General features: G+C 45.0%; 1 pseudogene; it reads right to left on the bottom strand.

The window, feature by feature from the left end:
* The window catches only part of LOC143386551 (teneurin-4-like), a 183576-nt pseudogene that overhangs the window by 110327 nt on the left and 53316 nt on the right, over positions 1–19933 (bottom strand).

Here is a 19933-nt window from a genome sequence, read left to right on the forward strand (position 1 = left end):
CTTAGCTTTTCTTTTACTTCTCATTTGGGGGCAGTGGAAACAGCACAGGTGTCCTATTTATCTTGAAATGTCTCTTGTGACTTACTCTATACTGGAGCACAGATTTAATCTTCCCCGATGACACTGATTCTGGCTAAATAAAGTGCAGTGACCTTAGATCCTGCCCTGCAATGCTGGAGCAGCCTGATCTTCCAGCATGCCTGTTGACAGAACGGAGTCGGGCTGATTGTTTCATTTCTTTGTGCATCACTCGGGATAAACTGGTGCTATCTATCTTCGCAGAAGATGGACCCCAGGGGAATCTGGTGGGGGCCCTGTCCACTTAGATTAGCCCCTTGAGTTTCCAGCTTGTGTTTCCAGCTCGTGTCTCACTGCCCCAGAGAAATGTCACTTGTGTAGATTTCTCATGTGGGTGACTTCCAGAAGATGATGGCACTGGCAGGATTATCTCAGAGTCTGTAAGAGCTGTGGCCACCTCTTTTGTGGTTTGGTGGTTAGTTAAGCATGGGGGAAAGAATATTAGTTGGGAACTTAGAAAGAATAGGTTTTAATTGGGGCAAGTCCCCCAACTAGGTCAAGTTGTAGGTCCCTCAGATGTCAAATGATGAAGTCCCTGCTCCATTTTGCTCACAGGTTTGTCAGGGGATTATGTGAAATTATTAATAGTCATTTCCAGCTTGTTGTGCTCTTTGAACTTCTCGGAGTTATTTCTTCCTCATGCTACCTAGCAGAGGGAGCAACCCCTGTGTCCATGATGCCCACCTGGACTTTGTCCCTGTGTCTGTGATGCCTACCTGGACTTTCACCAGGTGGCAGGACAGAGCCACAGACATGATACCCATGGATACCAATGTACCTGACACCACCAATGGATGCTGACTCTGTCTCAGACACTGTGCTACCACTTGACCTGCATGACCTCATTTTCTCACAATTATTGTGAAAGGTAGGAACTTTTTTTTTCCTTATTTCAGAAAACTGAAGTTAGAAGAGGTGCAGTGACTTGACCAGGACCACAAACTGCTAAGGGCATTTCAACCCAGCTCTGCTTGACTCCAAAGTCTGTGTTCTTTCTGCTTCCTCACACTGCTGCCCAGGGACTACAAAGCTCCACAGCCCTCATTCACCTCATTCTTGCCCATATCCAGAGACTCAGCCCTCGCACCACCTCATCTGAAATACCATTCCTGGACCCCCACTTCTTCCCACTCCTGAAGGGGCCATTCCTCTGTGTCTCCAGAGCCTCAGCAGATTACACTTTTAGTTATCTGTAGTGCCTTAAGGCACTTCGGCTCAGTTGTCTGCCTTCTCAGTAAAATCTTGAACTCTTTCTGGGCAGAGATTGACTTTAAGTTCCCTGTGCTTCTCATTTGGCTGATGTGGAGTGAATGCTCTGGACAGTTCTGCTGAGTTCACGAGAGAATGAATGAATGAATATCTGCCTCCCTGGCTTAAGGGTATGTAGGAAACACTCACTGCTGATGATCTGAGTTCGATGATTCTAAATACAGCTTAAAAAAAAGCCTTGCCTATAGTGACTAAAGGGCCTGGCCATCTACCTTTGAGATCTTTCCAGGTGACCACAAGGCACAGGCAGACTTGGGAACCGTGGCTTTTGAGAAGTACTTTTCAAACTTCAATGTGCATATGAATTTCTTGGAGATTTTGCTACAATGTGGATTGTAGTTTAGTGATTCTGGGGTGTAGAACTTGAGAGTCTGCATTTCTGATCAGTTCTCAAAGCATACTGGTGTTGGTTGCCTGTACTTTTGAGTAGCAAGGCCTTGGAACGTTCCATAAACCACAAATGGTTTCAGGGCACGTGATGGAAGATGGCCTGGTTCTGTGGACAGAGAGCATTTCCTGGACAGGGACCATGTATGATCCATTCTGATTCCCGGTATCCTGAGCAAGGTTGGCACAGAATCATATCATAGACCTACTTCCAAAGTTTGCTGCAGGAGTCTCTAAGGACACGCATTTTTTCCTAGTTCCTCAAACATAACCTTGGCCCCTCTGGAAGTGACCTAAAAACGTAGAGGTCTTTAGGGTACCACTCTTGAAGTTAATGAGCTGAAGTCAGATCTTACTCTACCATCTTTCTGGAAGCTGCAGGAAAGTTCCTAGCAGGAGGTAAGAACTCAGGAGTGTTTTGTGACAAAAAGTAATCTAATCCCAGCTTATAAGTGAGAATTCTCTTTTTGTCTCAGAGTGAGGTCTGCATCATATACAGGAGCGCCCTTCAACCATATCAGGTGGCAAGTTGGCAGGACCTGTTGCACTGGTTCTTAGAATTAGTGGGAAGGGTTTGAGTATTAAAGCCACACAGATAAATACAGTTCCACTACCCACTTGATGAAGTGACCTTGGGCAAAGCATGTTGCTACTTTGAGCCTCAGTTTTTTCATCTGAGAAAATATAAACTTCAAAGGATGATTCTGAGGATATAAATTGCATGAAGGATATAAATTTCTGTGCATAGTTCCAGATACATTAAAAAAAGAGAAAGAGAGAGAAATGCTCAATGAATGGCAAAGCTGGTCACCTTGGCAAAGCCTCCAGAATACTTATGTTGGTGCATAATGGAAAAGCTAAGTATGGAGATGCAATATTGTCCTGCACAACCTATTTCTGGGCACTTAAAGGTTCTGTTGAGTTAATACATGCAGCTAGGTTTAAGGGAGACTTGAGTTCAAGTGTATTTCTAACAAGAGGCTTTGAGCATTCCTCAGGGACCTAGGGAAGAGATCTGAAAAGAGGCAAGGATTCTTGTTCCCTAAAGGGGTCCAAAGAGGAAGATGCCCAAAGGATTATGGGTCTTTGTCCTGGACATGCCGAGCCTGAGGCCAAACAGCCAAAGGCAGAGATAAGCCCGTCCTGGGGAGTGCACACTCGTATGCATAGCTGATGTCACCCCTATGCAGCCAAATGCTATTACTGAGAGCAGCTGAGGCAGCTACTGGAGGACAAATTTCTAGAGGACAAAATTCTAGAATTTAATCTATCTCAATATTTACTGAGGGGTACACTGAGGTCTAGAGAGCAGAAGGGATTTGCCAATCTTCAGGTATCACTATTGAAACCGGGTTTTCTGTTTCCTGATAGACTTAGGAAAACTGGAACACACAAAATGGTTCCCTTTCCCTTCCACTTTGGCTCACTTTAGAAATAGTTTTTAGCACCTAGAAAACAATGAATTGAAAGAGGGAAAGAACCCAGTTTTGAAATCATACAATGGAAATATCAAAAGGTCACTGAAGATCATAAATAAAAGAGACTCCAACCACTGCTCTTTGAATTTATAGAGGATGAGACTAGAAATCAGAAAGGCTGGGTGATCAGCCCAAGGCCATATGGCCCCCAATTTCCTAGCTTGTCACCTGTGTCTCAGTTGTTCTCCAGCCAGCTACCACCATGGACTGATGCTTCAGTGTGAAATGCTATGTTTTAATCCAAGATATTTATGGGAAATGTACTTTTGTTCTGCAAAACTGAAGTTGAGAGCAATGTGTAATTCAGTATCCTCCATTCAAATCTCATGGAATAGCTCAGATTTCAGTGTGAGGAAAAACATTTCTCCTCTGAGATGTGAACATATTTTCTGTTTCTGATAATGCAAATCCTAAATGTAGTTCTATGTTTTCCTATTTATTTGCTCTGCTGCCATGAAATCAAGTCCACTCTGAGGTACAATCAGACGTGTTTCTTCTTTTTGACTTTGGTTCCCACTTCCTGTTTAATTTTAAGACATGTGTCTTTGGGTGTAAGAGAACTCAATTCCTTTTTGGGAAACATGGAGGCATCACAATCATCACCATATAATATGATATCATTGTATCATCATAATATCATCATTTAATTATAAGTTATAATATATTAGTAATTCTAACAATGTATGTATCTTGTTATTGTTATCATCATTACTGCTATGATGACCATTTTTTGAGCACCTCCTTATGCGTGAAAATGTTCTATACTTTGTAAACATCCCTTGTGACTCTTTGTGTGTGTGTGTGTGTGTGTGTGTGTGTGTGTGTGTGTGGTGCTGGGGATTGAACCCAGGGCCTTATGCATGCAAGGCAAGCACTCTACCAACTGAGCTATGCCCCCAACCCCCATCCTTTGTGACTCTTACACCAACCCTTTGAGGGAGATTTTAATAACCTCAATTTAGAAATGAGAACTTCAAGAAATGAGGTAATTCTTTCGAGACCACCCAGTTGGGGAGCTTCAGTTTTCTCCTCTGTACATTGGATGTACTCACAGGGATCCACCTCACAGATGGTTTGGGGACAAAATGCTACTCTTTCAGCTATACAGTGAAAGCTCTATTCATGTTAATTATTATTATTTTAAAAGAATACATACAATTATTATATAAAATATCTACTTATATAGAAATGGATCCAATTATTGAACTAGGGTCTGTCTGGCTCTGTTCATCATCTCAAAGACTTCTTTTATCCCAACTTAGCACCACCCATGCACCATGTTGAACTAAACTACATGTGGTTAGCTCAGCACCACCTCTGTGGCTGTCTGAACCAGAGCTCTATCTGCTTGTGGTTAGTTTTCAAGTCACCCTAATGTGTGCAGGGCAGGGAACTCTGTTAGGGGGTAGACTAAGGCCACAATGACAGGTATCACTTTGCTTTGTGTCTGGCTAGACTCACTCCTGCTGGCTGTACTGCCACTCTGAGTCTATGACAAGCCTATTCTGTGACAAAGTTCCTATCTGGGGATTGTCCTCTGAATACATTCCCTGTGGCCTGCTCAATCTTTGCTAGATGATATCAGTGGATTGATCACAGGGATGATCCAAAAGCCATGGTACCTGGAATGTCCATAGAAGTGTAAATTTCAGATTCCTCACCTGATCAATGTGTTTTCAGAATTTTCCATCATGACCATCAGTCACTTGGCACAGTCTGAGTGATATCCTCATTTATGCTGAGAATTAAGCAGACTATGGCATTCAAATTACCATGTCATGGTTTAAATTCTTTCTCCTGTTGCTTCTATCTGTCATGTCCTCAGACTATAGGATAACCACCTCACTTTGCCATGGATTCAAAGAGTTCAGGCTCTTGCCACCCACCGCCACCATTATTAATGACTTCCTCTTATTGCCACTGATTATCCCCAATCCGTTCCAATCACCCAGGATTCCTTTGCCATTGAGCCATCTGAAATTGACATGTGTAGCTTACCATACAACATGCAACAAGGCAGGGGAGAGACAGGGAATTCTCCACTGGTTGGCTTACCTATGTCTGAAATCTTTATTTCTGACAGAAGACAGGAGAGCAGGGAATAGAAGAAAGAATGAGGTGTTAGCAGCAGGGTTAGAAGCATTATTAGCGGCCTGAAAACTTGACAGCAATGCTACTGTACAATACTGTAATAAATAAAGACTTAGCAGCTATGACACTGATATATTTTATATTGGATATTACTTGTCAGTGAGTTCACTTACAAGCAGCTACATTTCACAGAGGAGGCACGGTTCCACCTCACCCCCACTGCTGACTCCGGAAAGAGGACTAGCATGACACATTCCGCTGCCTTAACGAGCTAAGACACAGACTGGAACAGTCGCTTCCCTTCCCCGTATAGACGCATTCCCAGTGATACACAGGCTCGCTGCTCTGTCTCTACATCCTCACTTCCCTACAAAGAGTTATCAAAATGTGGGAAACCTACTCACAATAGGAAACAGAATTGGAGATATGCTATATTTAGAAGGGAGGGCATGGCATAGAGAAACAGGCCTGGGGGAAATGATTGGAGGAAAATATATCAAGACAATGATATAATGATTAACTTAGTTTTCTTTCCAAACTACATTTACTCCTCCCTACCCTACTTACTCACTGTCTCACATGATCCTCACAACAGTGGTGGGAAGGAGGCAGGGAGATGATATCACTTATTTAAAATATATAAAAGTGGAGGCCCAACGAGGTTAAGTGTTTGGTCCAAAATCGTACAGCTTCTCTGCCAAGGTGAGGCAACCCCCTGGTCCTTGGCTCTCTCCATTATAGTACATATATGTAGCTGAGTAAATCAATACATTCAGAATTTCTTCTGTCTTGACAGATATCTATGCCAGTCAACCTCATAACAGAAGAAAGGCAGAGAATACTCCATTGGAGGCCTACTTCTCATCAGCCTGATGTATGATTTCCAATGGGCCTGCACATATGAGCTTCCATCTTTTGTCTCTGTGTGTGGGGGCAGATGCTAACACTTCTCTTAGTGCCAGGAGGCTGTCAGGGAGCCAGCAAGCTTTGCCCTCCGTCTCACACATGTGCTGTAGAATGAGATTCTTTCAAGCAGAGAATATTTATAAGGCATTAAGACAAAGTAGTCCTCATTGGGTTGGATGACAATTCTTTGGTGAGGCAGAACTGGGTAATGGCCTTCTGGATTTGGGTCTGCCATTCTAGAAGCTGGACCTTGGATAGGCACTTTAAATTCCCTGGGCCTCCTCTTTCCCACTTATTAAAGGGTAATAATAATAAAAACCTCACAGAACTGTTACATGTGGCAAACAGTAGGAGCCCAACTTTCCCCTGCCTGCATTGGAGAAAGGCTTTCAAGTTCAAGGGTCTGTCCTGCTCATGTAGACCCTTGCCCAGGAGACAGATGGGTCCCATTCCCTAAAATAATTGTGAAGGAACTTGGTGTCATTTCTCCTGTAGGGTGGGTGGGACTCCTCTGTTTCTAAAGCACAGCTTCTCCATAGCCCCAGAGCCCACAGTGCTTTGGTTCTAAAGTGATCTGGCTCAGGAAACAGAGAAACAATGCAAAACACGGAGGCCTCCCTGAGCTGTAGCTGTGCTGTGCACCAGCCCTCATGGAAGGAGGGGAAAAGGGTGGCCCAGCTGGTTCTGCAGCACCTGAGGAGCAGAAAGGCCCTGCCTGGGTCAGGCCTGTGGGGCCTTGTCTCAGTACTGGCCAATCAAAGGGAACTGCTGCGAACTCTGATGAGTGCTAAGTAAATAGGGTCAAACTTGGGCACATGGCCATAGGGGCCTCATGGCATATGCCATCCATCCCTTGATTTTACAAAAGAGACTTGTGTGACTAATTTTAATCAGTTTAGTACTAGGGAGCAAAAAGGCTCAATGGCACCCAGAAGTCTGCCAGCAGCCTTCCATGTCACCTGGATGCCAAGGACATCTCCCTGTTCCCAGGGTGGTTTATCTTCACAGTGCACCGAGGGAGGCAGCACCTGGTTGATCTGGAGAGTGAAAAGTCAGATTCTGACAGACATGGATGGCACTGTCGGTCCCAGTTCTCTGGATCAGTGGATAATGTAGCTGGACCCTAGGATGGCAAGGGGATGTTATCAGGATCTTAGAGAAGGCACCGCCTTACATACCTCAGCTCCAGGATGTTGGTGACATTTCCAGAGGGGAAGATCCTATGGATGTAGTTGAAGTCACCCACATAGAGGCTTCCATCAGAGCCACAGGTGAGGGCCACGGGGGCCAGGAGCTTGTTGCCATCTGCAAGGCCATTGCAGCTGGGGCAGGAGATGCTTCTCCGGCGCCCATTGCCCATGATGCTGCCAATGACTGGTGGCTGCTGAGACACAAACTGGTTTTCCCCATTCCCTTTGTGCAGGATTCCTGGGACAAGAAGAGAAGAACAGAATCATCTGGGAGCAGGAGGTGGGTCCTTCTTCCTATGGTCAGCCACAGTCACCTGATTTTGCAAGGTCCCCAGTCTCTGTCAACCACTTCCCAACTCACCTCTCAAGGCTGTGCCTCACCCACAGTGAAACCCAGAAGGACTGAGCAGGCCACACTGTTTCACTGACTTAATTGTCATCATAACCCGTATGAAGGCACTGATAAGATCACTATTGTACAGAGGGAATAGAGCAGGCAGCTCACTCAGCCCACACAGATGAGAAGTGGACGAGCCCTAGAGTTCAGCTCCTGATTGTTCAGCTACCCTGACTCGCAAATGGGCTGCACATGGCTCCTGCGCCCTGATCACACCTCTGTGACAGTGTGGATTCTAATTGCTAGGTGTCTTTCTCCCTTTCTATCAGAACCATTTCAAGTGTGGACAGTATGTCTTTTTTTCCCTTCTGTAGCCCCAGGGCCAAGCACAAAGCCTGACATGGAGTAGACACTGGCACATATTTATAGAGATGAATGAGGTGCTCCCAGGAGACTGGAGTTTGTGCCTGGTTCTGCTCCTAACCGGCTGATCACAGATCTTTCACAGTCTCCACACTTTAACTGCCCTGCAGCCCAATGGGGAGATTGACCTCAGTGACTGGGAAGCTTCCTCCCAGCTTATGTTGTTTTCATTCCAGATCATTCTTCCCCCACCTGCTTATTGTCACAGCTTCCAAACTGGCTACCTCTTGCCTTCCAGCCTGCAGCCTGAGAGGGTTTTGGCTTTTATGGGTCACACGAATCTTCTCTCAAGCTGCCACTTGTTAGCTTTGCCAAAGCTATCAAATGGATTGCTTTAATTTTTGATGTCGTCGAATGAATTGCTTTTCCACTTTAAAGTTGGTGCTTTTTTAGGTTTCAGGAAATCCTTTCCTGAAAGGTGAACTAGAAAGGTGAGGATCGAACTCAGTGCCTCACATATGCTAGGCGAGTGCTCTACCTCTGAGCCACAACTCCAGTCCTATTTTGGCTTTTCTTTATTTTTTATTTTTATGTGGTGCTGAGGATTGAACCCAGTGCCTCACATATGCTAGGTGAGACCTCTACCACTGAGCCCTATTTTGGCTTTTCTGACACATGTGGCCAAGGCTAATTTTAATCACCACTCACAGATCAGCTAATGAATTCCTGCCTTAGCTCTGTGGGCTCCATTTACCTGTTTCTGTGCCAACACCACACAGTTTTAGATGTTACAGTTTTCTAGTTTAACTTAATACCTGGTAAACTCATTTTCTGTGTTCTTATTTTAAAGATTGCCTTAGCTATTTATAAACTTTCATTTCATTATAAATTTTATAATTAGTTTGTCAACTTCTCCTTAAAACATGCTGTGGTTTTGACAGGCATGCACTGTACTTTTCAGCAGAAGGTACGTGACATGGTTACCATGTTTAGTTGTCCTACCCTGAAAGAGTTGGATTGAGTTATTATTGGAAGTGCAGATGCGATCATGGCACTTGCCTGCTTGAAACCTCTCAGAGGCTTGACATTTGCCTCTGGATGAAGTCCAAAGTCCTAATCTACCCTGGGCTCCAGCTGCTCAGCCCCCAGCTTTGGCTTTGGCTACTCTTTCCTTCATCTCATTCTCTGCTCAAATCAGTGGACCTTCTTCTCTCCAAGTACTCTTCTTGGAGGCTTCAGCTCTTCCACAGGTACTGTGCCCTCTGCTGGAATGTTCACCTTTTTGAGACCCAGAGTTATCTTGCAGACCTCTGAGACTCAGGCCAGGGATCTTCTCCCCAGGGATGCCCTGAATCACCGAGTGCTGTGTTCTTCGTGTGCTTCCATGGTGTCCTGCACCTCCCACTGTGATGGCGTGGCCAGTGCACAGCAATGCAACTACCTGGTGAGTATTTGTCTCTGACCATGTAAAGTCTTGAAGCCTCTTATTTCTGTATCCCTGGTGCCTAGCACAGTGATAGGCTGAGAGCAGGTACCCAAGCAATATTTGTTGACTGAGCTTTCTGTTGAACTGATTGCACAGGAACCCATGTAATTCAAAGTGTGTACTTTTTTCTTTGGAGGGCCCAGGGAATAGGACGCAAGGTGACAACCTGGCCTGGCTCAAGGAATTCTATTATTCCACTCACCACTTTGGATGTTGAGGGCATGATGTTTATCCAGGCTCCATCCTCCAAGCTTGGATGCATCGATTTCATAGCCCTGCAGCACTGCTGTTCTTTTTTCCCATAGGATCAGATCTGGGCAGGATTCGTACTCATAACCCACAGAAACTGTAGGGACCAAAAAGAGCAAAATGCATGGGTGAGCAAAGTCCCTCTTTGGTCTTTAGACTTGTAGGCAAGGCCCTCTGCTTGTCTTTTGCAGAAGGAGGAGGAGGAAGAGGAGGAGGAGGAGGAGGGAGAGGAAGAGGAGGAGGAAGAGGAGGAAGAGGAGGAGGAGGGAGAGGAGGAGGAAGAAGAGGAGGAGGATAAGGAGGAGGGAGAGGAGAAGGAAGAAGAGGAGGAGGATAAGGAGGAAGGAGAAGAGGAGGAGGGGGGAGGAGGAGGAGACAACAATGACAAAAAGGATCATGTTTCTAACCTGGGAAATAGAATTATGTGAAATACTGATCCAATACTGACATAGTGATGCCAAGTTTTCAAAATCTTTTTTCCTTTTTGATGAACAGTTGAACACGACTGGGAAAAGTTAAACAAATGTACTGAATACTGTCAAAGGACCATGGTGAATCAATTCCAGGGAAGTTATTTTCAATAAGGAAAATACTTTATGCACAAATGTCTTCACTGCAGCATTATTTATAATGTTGGAAATTTGAATTAATCTAAAGGTCTGAAAGAGGTGAGGGACTGAGCAAACCTACGCATGTCCAATCCAGGAATATTACACAGCCCATGGAAACTATGCCTGTGAAGACACATGGTGACATGGGGATGCTCGTGGAGTAATGCTCGCTTAAAAAGACTGGCCTTCTTCAGTAATCTATGTGTGCCAAGAAAATAAAGATACACAAGAATAAAGAAAGCAAATTCAAATATTAAAAAGTAGTTGTATTTATTCATGGGATCACATGACTTTTTCTATCTTTGTCTATTTCCCAAATTTTTACAGGGAAGAAATCTGGACTTGTTTGTAATGAATACATGGAAAATAAGCTCAGTTGGGGAACTTTGGAAGCCAAAAGTTGCTTCAAGCTTTCCAAACTTGCAAATGCTTTGGCTTAACTTTTGTTTCATAAATCCAGGCCCCTCAGTAGGTACTTGGGATGAAGGCTAAGTACAGCAGGCTCCTTGAGTCTGGGTGTGTAAAGGCCCTGTCAGTGACCTTGTGAAGGAAACCAGCAGAGACAGAAATGTTATTTCTTCCAAGTGTCTTTCTGAATAGGCACTATTTTCCAGTGGACAATTTCCTACCTTATGTTTAAGACAGGAATTAACAACTGGGCAGCCCCTTACAGTTTCTTGTATGTACCATAAAGATGGCTGACCAACTATGGTAATGGGGAACAGGCTGGCGATGTCCCTGTCACCTCTTCCCTATGACCCCGAGTCACAGTACCTCCTACTGTTCACCTGTGACCTCAGAAAAGTGAGCCCATGCCTGAAATTTCACTGTGCAGACCCTTCTTTTTTAATTGACTGTGAGTACTAAATATGATCATTTCAACTGAAAGATGTTTTTTTTTTTTTTCCTGAAAAGACAATAGATGTGGCGTGATCTACAAACGGGACTGCGAAGAGTGAAAGATGCCATGTTTGCTCCCAGTGTTCCTTTGTGGGACAGGTGGGAATGCAAACTGTAGTGAAGACCTGGAATAAATCTAGCTCTGCTCATTACCAGCTGTGGCTCCTTGGGAAGTCACCTCACTTCTCTGGTTTCAGCCTCCTCATACAGGATTTCTGACTGGGGAGGCGGTTGTAAGGATTCACTGGATGCTAATGCACAGGGGGGCATCTTGCCCAGAGCTGGTGCTTGGGACAGTCTCTTATGTACTTCATGCTCCTGCCTTCCCTTCTGTCCTCCCTCCTTCCTACCTTCCCTTTATTCCTTTCTAAACACAACATGGCTTCTCTGTTTCCTTATCCTGCCTTGGCTAGGCAAAGGGAATGAGACTGGAGTATGGTTCAAGGTGAGAAGTTACTCCCTAAGGGCTTGGAGGATCAGCCCTGAGTGTTAGGACTGCTAATGACCCACTCTGAGCCCTTTCTGGGACCCTACACTGACCCAGAAGCTGGAAGAAGTATAGCCTGCCCCTGGAAGCCCAAGCTCTCAGTGGGGCTGCTAGGTAAGGCCAGAACCAGCTTCTGCTTTATATTGACAAACAGACAGCAATAATAATGACAGAAAAACAACTTCTCTGATTGGGAATAAAGTCATGAGGCCCAAAATGCCTTTCTGATGAAGGGACTATCTTAGTTCCTGTGCCTCAAAATGTGGAAGCAGCCCAGTTTCTTGGCTCCCCTTCTTTAAGGGTTAGGTTGAGGCAGGATGGCTGTGGGGTGGCCAGGCAAAGCCCACAGGCTGGGCCTTTGTGGCACATGGCATCTTTTAGCTCATCACAGTGCTTTTTGAGGGCTGTTTGGGTTTTGTAGCCATTTTTAATGTGGAATTTCCCACATTTAGGTCTTTCAATACATTCTTCAATGTCATGGATGGTCACTGAGAGACCTTAAAGGGCAATTAAGACTTTTTTTGATCTGAGAAGAAGAAGGGAGGAAAAATAGTCAAGAAGGTGACAAGAGTCGCTCTGGGGGGAGGCGGGGGCATTCTGCAGCAGGCGGCTTACCGAAGGCTTCTGAGAGCCCAAGCACCTTCTGGTTGTAGACGTCTGTCTTGTCCCACATGAAATAGTAGGACAGGTCGGGAGCTGCAGCAAACCACTTCCTGAAGAGGCGGCCCTCCACCGCCACCATGAGGTGGACCTTCATGAGGTTAAAGGGGATGGTGGGGTGGGTGAGGCTGATCCTCAGGACAGATTTGTAGCCTGGGGTGCGGCTGCTCAGGTAGCTCAGCCTCATCTTGCAACCAGAGATGGCGATTTCCTCTTGCAGAGCCTAGAAAGCAAGATAGATCACAGTTGGGGATGGTCACTGGATCACTCAAGGGAAGGAGGACAGCCATGGCCCATGGATTCTGGTGTTCAAGAGGCAGAGGATGAAATAGAGTGGAAGACGGTGGGCAAGGGGAGGAGGAGGAAGAAAAGAGAAGAGGGTAGAATGGAAGGTGAGAAGAGCCAGGAGGAGAAAGGGGGAAAAAAGGAAGAGAAAGGAGAAAAGAAATTGAGGGAGGAGAAAGGAAACCTGAAGACCGGTCTCTGGCCGGCCAGCTCTTATGTGGCATATCCCTGCATGAGCCACCACACCTCGATGAGCTTTGGCTCCTCCTCTGTAACATGGATGGCAACACGGCATCCCATTATTGAGAGAAACACACAAGATAATGCTTAGGAGACCCCTGGCAGCAGGCTGCCTCTCACGAGCTGTGGCATCCTAAAAGACTCATGGAGGCTCTGCAGCCCAGTTTCCTCCCTGGATTAGCACAGGGCTAAGCAAGGTCATGGATACGAAGTGGCCAGCACCTCAATGTTGGGTAGGACAATGGTGCAGTGGGTGTCAGCAGAGCTGAAAGTGGGGGATCCTAAGAAGAGAGATCTTCCTCTCAGACTAATGTGGACAGCTGCTTGAGCAAGAAGGAAAGCTTCTCAAAATTTCCTTAAAATGAGATCTGTTTCAAATGGTGTTACTTTCCAGGAAAGTGCACGGAGACTATGTGAGGCTGACCAAACAAATGACCAGGCAGAGTTGAGAGCTGAGGGTACAGCTTGGCAAGGATCAATGCCGAGGCCTCTGCTCACCCCCGGAGAGGCTGGATTGGCAGCATGGGGTCTCAGTACATATGGGATCCCCACAACGCTCCCGTGACAGATGAATGGAGTGTTGGGGAAGGCAGTGCTTTTTCTGCTGGGTGCTGTGGGCCCAGCCCAAGGTAGAAGAGTCAGTGGATGCCAGATAATCAGGTATGTGGCCAAAGTGGAGGACTTTTGTTAGCTTGTGGGCTCTCTCTCATTAAAACATTGAACACTGAATCAATCAAGGCTGGCATGTCCATTCAAGGGACAATGAGTATTTTACCTTGTGTGGACAGATAAGCTGGGCCTTTTTCTGTCCATCCCATAGACAGCTGGGAACATTTGTCCCAACCCTGCTCTCCAGGATACAGGGAATTGTAGGGGTTGGCCTTAACCCATGACAGTCTTCCGAAGTCACAGCTTGTAAGGCAAAGCAGGTGGTACACCTTGGTGAAGCATAGGCAGGAGCCAGAGCTATCCCCATGCTCTCATACACAACACCCTTCCTGAGTGTATCCTTTACATTTTGCACCTGCCAGCACTTGCAAAGGTAACCAATGACTAAACTGGCAAAACCCTGGAGTTTGTTTTCATGTTTTTTGTGAGTCTGACAATAAGCAAGGTTTGTGCCCCAACTGGCCCTGTAGGCAGCTGGCTCAGAGAGCAGTGTAAAGAGGGTGCGACCTTGAACCTCATTTGTTCCAAAGTCCCTGCTCCTGGGAAAAATGTCTAGCTGGAGCAGAGCCAGGGTTGAGTAACAAATTAGTTCTCTCCAGCAAGTTCTGTCTCCACTGACAACCATTTTATAGAAAGGTCAGCCTGGTCATTGAGACAGGAGACAGGTGCTGAATCTCTGAAAAGGAGTGAGCTTGCAACCTGTGTGTGCAATGAGACTTTTGCAATGGTTGTATTTCCCTCTTGTGGGCCGGCATTGGAAGCCACTCAACAGGGTACGCACAGAGAGATGTGTTTGCTCAGTCAGGCATGAAATACACACATAAATGTATAAACTCTCTGCTCTGCAGCACCAGGGCCATCCATTAACATGCACAGCACCAGAGTTCTCATTAGGCAGGCCAGGAGACCAGGGCTTCTCCTGGACTTCTGGTTGATATATCTCCCCTTCCTCAGGCCTTTCTTTCTGCCCCTGGAAACCAGCCTGGGGATGGTAGAGGACATTCAACTCAGGGGTTCTTTGTCAAGCCATGAATCCATCTTGATTTCTATCAGATTAAAATGCATTTTTCCCAATTACTTTCTTTTAATGATAATTAAGTAAAACACTTGCGTGTATAGATTTGAGCCAAAGCAATCCTTAATTGGTGTGAAGGCATCTAATTCATAATTAGATGTAATTATTCTTGTCCTTTGTCCTAGCCTGCATCAGAGTGAGTGTAAGTCTTTTAATCTGAAAGCCATTAAGATAGCAGAATGGTGAGGTCACCTGGATTAGCAGCTAATGGATTCTCTCCCCCTTGTTCTGATGATAATGGGATGGGACAATGAAATATTACTCTGAAGCTTCTGGGAGAGAATTTACAGGACTCCGGCTTATGTGTTTTGCAAATGAGGTGGCAATAGGGAGAGAAACAAATCATAATTCTTTGCTGTTCTTGGGCGGCTCCTGAAGCAACATTTCTAGCCTCATTCTTCTGACGAAGGGATCTTCTCTCAAAGGCCCCCTGTGTCCCAAAGGCTCCCGGACTTGCTTGGCTTACCTTGCAGCAGTGTGTAAAAGGCACCTGAGGCAGACAGGTTGTTGGTTATGGTGACATCATCCTTGCTGGAGGTCTCTACCAGGACATGCACCGAGCTGTCTGTGTCACTTCGAAAACTGCTCACCTGGCCCGTAGGGAAGGTCACATTTGTCAAGCGGCCAAAGCTGTCATACCTGGAAACCAAGGGGTAGCACTGAGTAACAAAAATATGACGGTGCTATAGCTGGAATGTTCTACCTCATGCCTTGGTTTTATGTGTTCTGCTTTCCTTTTCAATCAGATACAGTCCTCTGTTTCCCTCCTCTCCTTGCTCAAGTCTTGGTCACCTGTTGACATCTAACTGGAGGAAGATGATTTACCATTTGAGTTTTCCTTTCCCAATTCACATAGTGGAGAGGATACCCCAGCCCTGCCTACCCCCTGGGAGTATTGTGAGGAGCTTTTCCTAGGATGCTTCTCTTGTGCTGGGATGCTGATGTACAAGGCATTTCCCTCTTGGGATTGTGAGTTGTCGAGGTCAGGAATGGTTTATGGAGTTCGATTACTAGGCTGGGAATCTGGTGTCACACCACTTGGATTCTGCCACCTGTCAGCACTGTGACCCAGGAGGACCTACTCCCAGTTCATCCCTGCTTCAGCAGAATTGAGTCAGGCATAGGGAAGACGGGCAGGGAATGCTGGCTGAGCAACTCAAGGAATGCAGGATTGAACATGCAAGGCCTCTCGTTCCTGCTCTGTAGGAGAGAACAGGCCATGACTTATTCACACTCTACCTGCTGTATGACATGACAGAAACTGGACACATGTAGACACCTGATAAACATCTGCTGAAGGCACACATGGAAGAAGCTGCTCTTGATAAAAGATACTATGGCCCTCTCCCTAGGTATCTCCCCAGAGTTTTAGTCTCAAGACAGAAAGAGGTTTTGTATCAAGGCAGACAACTGTAATTATTATTGAAGGTATCCTGTAATGCATAATTAAATTGAGCCCGAAGAAGATACAGCAAAAAGGCCCCATGCCTTCAAGATCTGGTTTTCATTTTATATGAGACAGCCCAAAACCCGTAATTTCCACTCCTTGCATTTTCCATTAGAAGGACTGAATGTCTTAATTAAATGAACATCAAATAGAACAACCAATTTATAAAACTTTCTCTCCTATTCATTCATTTCACTACCTTTCAAAGTTTGAGAAATGCCACTGGATCTCTCTGCTGCTTGATCAATACCTATGATTATCCCATCAGAGCAGTTTCTTCTGACTCTGCATGGGAAGAATTGGAGCTGCCCATTCTACAGACCCTGAACACCTTTGCCCTGAGGGTTGCTCTTACAGAACCCTTTCTGCTCTGCTGCAAAGCTGCTCAAACAGGTGCAGGGGCCTGGAAGGGGGAGTACACAGAACTCCAGACTCTGAGTGGTTGCCTTAAGTCCTAGTCCTATGATTGGGTGACATCTGGACAATGGCTTGTTTATGACCATCATGGCTTTAATTATGGGAACCCAAAAAGCATTGACAAGTTTTCTTTCTCTCCATGAGAAATGGAAGGAATGGCTGGCATGAAGTCTTTGGAGCCAGACAGTCTATGCCTTGAATCCTGGCTCCACACTTGCTAGCAATGTGACCCTGGAGGATGAGCGTGCAGTTCTGTTTCCCACCTGCCTCAAACCCCCACCACAAATTACCACATTTTGGGCAGGTTACATAATGCAGCATAACCTCAGTGAGCCTTTTGTTTCTTCTTCTATACATGAGGATAATAACTTCTAGCTCATAGAGACCCAGAGAAGACCAAAAGAGGTAACATATTTAAAATGCATGTAAATTCTTACCAGGGCCTTCAGGACCCCAGGGGACTGTCCTCATTGGAATGTCAACTCCCTGAAGCAGGCACTTCAATTGGTTACTATTGTAGCCAGAACTCTGAGTGCTAGACACGCATTTAACAATGTGAATGACTTGACTCCTTACAGCCTCTCCTTCTGACTTCCCCGTGACCTTTATTCTTCTGTACCTCTGTAATTCACTGCCCCTGATGCTGTTCCCCAAATATGCCAAGCTCAATCCATGCTATTGGTGCTTACACTGACTGTCACTTTGCAGGGAATGCTCTTCCACACAGGTGTGGCCAGTTCCACCATTCAAGTTTCAGTTCAAATGGGGCCTTCCCTGACTACCATTTCTGAAATAGACAGGTCCCCCATCTCTATCATGTTATCTTACTATATTGTCTTCATTGTACTTATTATCTTGTTTAGTTGATTGTTATCTGTCTCCTCCTACTGGAAGATAAGCTCCATGGGGGATAGGGACCTTGTCTATATTCTCAGTGCCTAGACAATTACCCAGCATATAGAAGGTACTCAGTAATATTTATTGAGTGGGTGAATAAATACATAGGAAGATGGTAGGTACTATTGTTGATTATTGAAGACACGAATTGAAAGCAACTAAGAGTTTACTACTCCCTCCATTCCCTGTGTGAGGAAGCGAAAGTTCACAAAGATTCAGAGTATCTTTTAGGTACCAAGCATCATGCTTGTAATCATCTCGAGGTAGGGATTATTATCACCATTTCACAAATGGTGATGATTAGACTCAGAGAAGATAAGTAACTTGCTTAAAATGACACAGCTAGTTAAAGAATATAGATTCAAAGTCAGGTCTATTTGACCTTCAAGAGTGTGTTCTTTCATCAAGCTTTCCATAATAATGATGCTGTTTCAAATCAAAACCTTTGTATTCATCACTGTGTTAAGGAAAAAATTCTGTTTGGAAGTCCCAAGTGGGTCAAGAAGACTGACAGTTTTCCCTTCAAGATGCTTCGCTTGGCTACTGCTGCAGTTGACTTTTGCAGTGATGCCAGGCCCCCTCTTGGAGGGAGGATAGAGATGGCCCAATGATTGGCTTTCCATTATTTCATTCCACTGACTTTTCTTCACTCCGTTTTCCCAAAGCATCTCTAGAGCACAGTGAAAGAAAACACATAAAAGATTCATCGAGTTGCTGTGAACTTGGCTCTCAGAAGAGGACTGCTAAAGGGTATCTTCACACACTGTAAGGCCTTCTTCTTCACACTTGATACTTCATCCCGAGCCACTTACTATGTGCAGCTAGCGAGGAAAATGCCAAATTTCCACTCTGATACTAAACTGTTGATGATTTTAACTTTTTGTTCAGAAAAAAAAGATCTGAGTATTACGACTTTCATCTGTGACTGTTCCAAACACCAGCATCAACACCAACAACGGGAACGGACACTGTGTCATCTATGAATAATTAGAGTTCACGGTCCATGCACTCCTATAGTTCCCTTGGCCTCAGTCACTGTAATGAATGGCATCACTACATCATTGTCCACTCAAAAATCAGGTCAGAGCCAGGGCACTTACTGGCTTCTGCAGTAAAAACTTGTACTCACTATTTCCTATAAAATGAAGTCCCAACAATGAATTCTAGCCTTCAGGATTCCCAAGATGTAGTTCGCTCTCCCAGTGTAGGTCTGTCTCTCACTGATGGCTTAACATGTGCTGGAAAGTATGTTGGGTTCAGGTTTACCTGGGATCCAGGATTGGCTCTGATCCTTACGTCTAACATGTTGCAGAGCCACTCAGTCTCTATGTTGGTTATTCTGCATGCTCTCCCCAATCATTCTCTGCCCTTCTCTGTGCCCAGAGAGGCTGACCCCTGCACACTGCATCACTGAGTACCTGGGCTGACTCAAGTCTGCTTAAGCTAAGTCTATGGCCAGCACTGATAAGACACTGGAGGTCAGAACCAGCTTTTCCTCATTCTCTCCTTCACTGCCATATTTCCAGGAATAGCTGCATCCATCTATGATAACAGCTTCTACCAGGTGCATTCTCCTTCCCACGGGGCTTCAGTAACAATATTCTACCTGCTCCCCCCACCACCTTGACCTTCAGCCTGAGGCTTGGTAATGGCTGTTGTGTTTTTAGTGCTTGGGTGCCTCAGCATCTTTTCTTGGTCCCCTTATCCCTGTCTGTACCTCTAAAACATATTTTCATTTGAAAGGTGTAGTCCACCCTTCCAGTGCAGGTCTGTCTCTCATCGATGTTGCATATCATATCTGAGTGGAAATTTTTTTTTTTCTTTCTGAACTCTGTCTTCTAGTGTGTGTGTTTTCTGATGAGAAGTCTGCTGTAATTTTTGTTTGTTCTTTTTTTCTGGATGCTTTCAAGAGTTTTTCTTTTGCATTCAACAGTTTGAATATGATATGTTTAGAAAAGTGTGTGTGTGTGTGTGTGTGTGTGTGTGTGTATGTGTGTATTTATTTTACTTGGTATTTTTTGAGCTTTTTGGATCTGTGGTTCATTATTAATTATGAATAATTCTTGGCCATTATTTCCTCAAATATTCCTCTGCCTGTTTTTCAACTCCTCTCCTAGAATTCTAGTTATGTGCGTACTAGATCATTTGATGTTGTCCCACAGGGTTTGAAGTATTCTTTTGCTCTCTTTTTCTCCTATGTTTTCATTTGGGTAATTTCTACTGGCCTGTCTTTCTTCCGCAGCTGTGTCATGCTGTGTCATCAGGAGCAACGAGCCGGTCAAAGGCATTCTTCATCTCTGTAGTTGTGTTTCTCATTTCTAGCATTTCCATCTGATTTTTTCTTAGGGTTTCTATCTTCTTGCTGAAATCATCCATCTGATCTTGGAAACTGTTCACCTTTTTTCACAAGA

This window comes from Callospermophilus lateralis, unplaced genomic scaffold (assembly GCF_048772815.1).
Source record: "Callospermophilus lateralis isolate mCalLat2 unplaced genomic scaffold, mCalLat2.hap1 Scaffold_408, whole genome shotgun sequence".
In the NCBI taxonomy this organism is placed as follows: Eukaryota; Metazoa; Chordata; class Mammalia; order Rodentia; family Sciuridae; genus Callospermophilus; species Callospermophilus lateralis.